General features: G+C 43.5%; 1 protein-coding gene across 2 annotated transcripts in view; it reads left to right on the top strand.

Moving 5' to 3' along the window:
- The window catches only part of LOC142342736 (uncharacterized), a 467082-nt gene that overhangs the window by 378659 nt on the left and 83423 nt on the right, over positions 1-5000 (top strand). The window lies entirely within an intron of this gene.

Below are 5000 nucleotides of genomic sequence, written 5' to 3'. Positions count from 1 at the left end.
CGAAAATCCAAATATGTGCAAGTGAATGTAATACGAGAAAACAATAAAATAAGGATCATTTGTTCTTCACAGCCTTAAAAATCGATAGTTGTCTGCTGAAATGCCATGTCGGACATTATCAGCATTGAAATGTGGGGAGAGAACCACCCATGTCGCTTAGGTCCCCACCACAACGCCAATGCAATTTTGGGCCTTGCTATCAAGTAGTAGTAGTAGTAGTAGTATTAGTAGTAGTAGTAGTAGTAGTAGTAGTAGTAGTAGTAGTAGTAGTAGTAGTAGTAGTAGTAGTAGTAGTAGTAGTAGTAGTAGTAGTAGTAGTAGTAGTAGTAGTAGTAGTAGTAGTAGTAGTAGTGCACCAAACAAGATTCTGCAAAGCCGGTTTGTCAAAGAATGTCGTCGACAAGTCAAAGTTCGAGCAACTAGAGGCGAGCCTTACCTGTGAAAAGTGTGAAAGAAAGTTCAAAACAGTCAATGGCCGAAAAGTTCACCAATCGAGATACTGTGGCAAACCTAAAGCAGTTGCCACACGCGTGTTTTCCTGCAAAGTACAAGATGTTCTCGGAAACGAGTTTGAAAACATAGAAGCGTTCAAGTATCTCGGATCATATGTCAGCCTCAAGCATGGAGACCTGCAGGAAGTCAATTGCAAACTTGCAGAAGGTAGACAACGGTTTGCTAACTTCCAAAATCTCTGGAAGAGCAAGCAGCTCAGCGTGCACCTCAAGTGCAATTTGTACAAAGCACTCGTTTTATCAGCCGTGCTGTACAGCTCAGAGACTTGGACTCTTTCAAAATTAATGGAGAGAAAACTTGAGAGTTTCCACTGTGGTTGTCTTCGGAGAATTCTACGTGTGTCATATCTGGAGAAAGCAACGAACGAAGAAATTATGTCAAGATCACGAATGCCCCAACTATCCACGATGATCATGCTCAAACGGATAAAATGGTACGGACACATCCAGAGAATGGAACCAGGAAGATTAGCCCGCAGTGCCTTCGATTGGGACCCGCCCGATCAATACGTCCATGCTAGACGCGCTCCTGGGGGGCAACGGAAAACGTGGATGAGTCAAATCGAAGGAGACTGTGTACGAAACAAAGTATCGTTCACCAGATTGCAGGAGAAAGCAGCAACCGGGTCAAAGAATGCCTTCAACAATTTCGTCGTACAGCACTTCACAGAATAACCAAACAAATAACTCTTCTTGTTTTGTTTGTATTTGTTGCCAACCGTGCCTTTATTTCATATTTGGAATTAAAGTGTTGAAACAGTAGTAGTAGTAGTAGTAGTAGTAGTAGTAGTAGTAGTAGTAGTAGTAGTATTAGTAGTAGTAGTAGTAGTAGTAGTAGTAGTAGTAGTAGTAGTAGTAGTAGTAGTGGTAGTAGTAGTAGTAGTAGTAGTAGTAGTAGTAGTAGTAGTAGTAGCGGTAGTAGTGAAAAGAGTAATAGTAGTAGGAGTAGTAGTAGTGGTAACAATATAAGAAGTAGTAGTAGTAGTAGTAGTAGTAGTAGTAGTAGTAGTAAAAGTGGATGTTGTTTTGGTAGTAGTAGTAGTAGTAGTAGTAGTAGTAGTAGTAGTAGTAGTAGTAGTAGTAGTAGTAGTAATAGTAGTAGGAATAGCAGCAGTGATTGTATTAGTAGTTGTAGTAGTAGTAGTAGTAGAAGTAGTTTTTGTAGGAGTAGTTGTAGTAGTAGTAGTAGTAGTGGTAGTAGCAGTAGTAGTAGTAGTAGTAGTAGTAGTAGCAGAGATAGTATTAGTAGTTGTAGTAGTAGTAGTAGTAGTAGTAGTAGTAGTAGTAGTAGTAGTAGTAGTAGTAGTAGTAGTAGTAGTAGTAGTAGTAGTACTAGTAGTAGTAGTAGTAGTAGTAGTAGTAGTAGTAGTAGTAGTAGTAGTAGTAGTAGAAGAAGAAGTAGTGGGGGGCAAAATCCAACCTCTCCTCCCCGCGGTGTCCCCTGGGTTAAATGGTGCAGCAGCTGCCCGTACGGCAGATGCATAGTACCACCGAGCTAACGAAGCAAGGGTCCTTTAGTTGGTGGCGTGACTTGTTTTAAATTAGCCTGAAAACCCAATGCAATGAGTTCACACAAAAATGGCACCGAGTCCCGGGTAATGGGTGCTAAGAATCTCCCGTGGAATAGAAATCTCAAAATTGTAACCCTCAATGTGAGGACACTGGCTCAATCAAGTTCACTAGAAATCCTGAAAATGGACCTGAAGAAGTACAATTTGGTCGTTCTGGGAGTGCAGGAAACAAGACTGGAGGAGCAGGAAATAGATCTTGGCGACCACAAGCTCTTCCTCACTGACTCCTGGCTATCGATCGCAAAAGCGAGACAAGGAGGATTTGGTATTGCAGTGACGAAAAGACTTGCCGGTAGCATAATTGAGCAAGTTGCTGTTAGTGAGCGATTGGCTCATGTGAAGTCTGCAGCTCAGAGACAAGCTAACCTTGTTGTGATTGTGTGTTATGCGCCCACAAATGAAGCTGACAACTTAGCGAAAGACAATTTTTGGAATCAGTTGAGCAGCTTGGTATCCAGTTTCATACAAAGGGAGAGAGTCTGCCTCGTCGGAGACTTCAATGCGGAACCTGGTCAACAATCTGATGTCAACATGCCTTGCCGGGGCCCCTTTGGAATGGGCGAGGAGAATGATAACTCAGAAAAATTGTTGTTTTTTGTGTCTCTCATGACCTGTTGATTGGTGGAACCTGGTTTCGACACCGGTTAGTGCACGGTATACAATCAAACCTCCTAACCAACAGATGCAAAAGAAGATTTTAGATCATATTTTATTCGGTTCGAGGCACAGGAGTTGTTTGCACAACGATAGGACAAGGAGGGGAAAGATCACTCTCACCGATCATGAAATGGTCATTGTTAAGGTGCGATTCAAAGTAGTAGCACAGAAGCCACGCAGTCAACCGAAAGTCTGCTTGGCCAAGTTGCGCGAAGAAGTCACTTGTGGATCTTTCTGCGCAGAAGGGAAACGCTATCTTGATGAGAGCGATATTGTTGAAGGCGTAGAACAATCTTGGGCAAATTTTCGAACGGCTCTTAATGCAGCGGCAACAAAACTACTCATCCCCAAAAAGCGTGTGCATAAACCCTGGATTACAGATGAAACGCTGGCTTTGATTAGGAAACAGGCCGAGTTACAGTTGAGGAAGCATAGTAGCGCGGCGGTGCTGCTAATGTTCTCTAATTGCTGCAAAGAAGTACGAAAAGCATTAAGATCTGACAAAAGGCATAGGTTGAAAGACAAAGGTGAAACAACACAAGATCATTCAGACAAAGGTGACCTGAAAGAGGTGTTTGGGGAGTCAAAACAGTTATGCCGGAGGTGGAGTCCTGATATAAGTAAATTAATTTCAACCACAGGCGAGCCTCTGAAAACAAAAGGAGAAAGGTTGGAACGTTGGACCGGGCACTTTAAGCATCTGTTAAATCCAGCCACGACAAGCGGCAATTCTTTATTGAGCATAGTGGAAGCATCCAAGAATCTTGAAATAGACCTAGGTCGAATTCGGTTTGATGAAGTTCTATATGCCGTCCGTAAACTGAAAAACGGTAAAGCGAGTGCACCAGACGATATTTCTGCCGAAATGCTAAAATCGCATAATGGGATCGCTGAATGGCTGTGGGACATTGTCAACAAGTGCTGGACTGAAGAAAGTCTTCCACAAGACTGGAAGTTAGCAGAAGTTGTCCCACTGTACAAAAACAATGCAGGGGCTGCACTGACCAATTGTTTGCGTTGAGGCAAATACTAGAGAAATGCATGGCCTTCCAATTGGATGTCAGTTTTGTTTCATTGATTTCCGCGCGGCATTCGATTTGATGGACCGCGAGATGATGTACAAGATAATGAAACATTACGGGCTCCCACAAAAAGTTGTGAATGTCATCCGCAACAGTTACGAAGGCTTCAAGTGCTGCGTCAAGAAAGAGGGCGAGAAAGGCCAGATGTTCGACGTAAAAACTGGTGTTCGTCAGGGTGATGTATGGTCGCCTATTCTCTTTGGCCTTTTGATAAACTATGTGTTGGCTAATTCAGTTCAAGGAGGAATCGACATTGGACGCTGTGTTGCTGATCTTGACTTCGCTGATGATGTTGCCCTATTGGGCGTCTCTGATTCCGAAGTTCAAGCAAATCTACATAGAATTGAATCTTTAGCCGAAGCTGTTGGCCTAATGATCAATGTTGGGAAGACAAAGAATATGGGTGTTAATGGCGAAAAACCCGGAGCCAGTGTACCCATTGCTCAAAGGAACCTGGAAGTTCTTACAGGAAACCGCAAAGGCAATTTAGGGACTCCCATTGAGGCCGAAAACCAATCCCGACTACTCATTGGCAGGGAGGTGCTGGTGGGCAAGAAGAAGAATGCGGGCTGGTTCGGGAGACTAGCTGGTGAGAAAATGAGATTGAAAAGTTCTGCGGTCTCTGATGACGCGAGTTGTGTATGTTTAGGTTGTAAACGTCGCTTCGGCACTGCAAGAGGCTGCAAAGTGCATGAAGCCAGATTCTGCAAGTCTAAGAATCATGAAGCCAGATTCTGCAAGTCTAAGAATTCGAAGAGTGTCGAAGACAGCGCGTCAAATTTGTTGGGCTAGAGAAAAGCCTCACTTGTCAGAAGTGCACTAGGAACTTCGCGAACGTGAAAGGCCGACAAATTCACGAGTCACAATACTGCGGCAGACATAAGACTGGAAGATCTCGCATTTTTTCCTGCAATGTCCACGATCGAAAAACTCGGTTCTTTCGTGAGCTTGCAACATGGTGACCTGAAGGAAATCAATGTCAAGCTGGCGGACAGGAGACAGCGATTTGCAAGCTTTCAGGAGCTTTGGAAGAACAGACAACTTAGTATTCCCCTCAAATGCATGTAATACAGAGCTCTCGTGTTATCAGTGGTCTTATATAGCTCTGAAGCGTGGACCATGAAAAATCAACGCAAGGGAAACTTGAGAGCTTTCACGCCAGTTGCTTGCGAAGGATA

The sequence above is a fragment of the Convolutriloba macropyga genome, chromosome 7, assembly GCF_964194025.1.
Source record: "Convolutriloba macropyga chromosome 7, txConMacr16.3, whole genome shotgun sequence".
Classification (NCBI taxonomy): Eukaryota; Metazoa; Xenacoelomorpha; order Acoela; family Convolutidae; genus Convolutriloba; species Convolutriloba macropyga.
The sequence above is the reverse complement of the archived record's forward strand: the minus strand, read 5'-3'. Positions and strand labels throughout refer to the sequence as shown.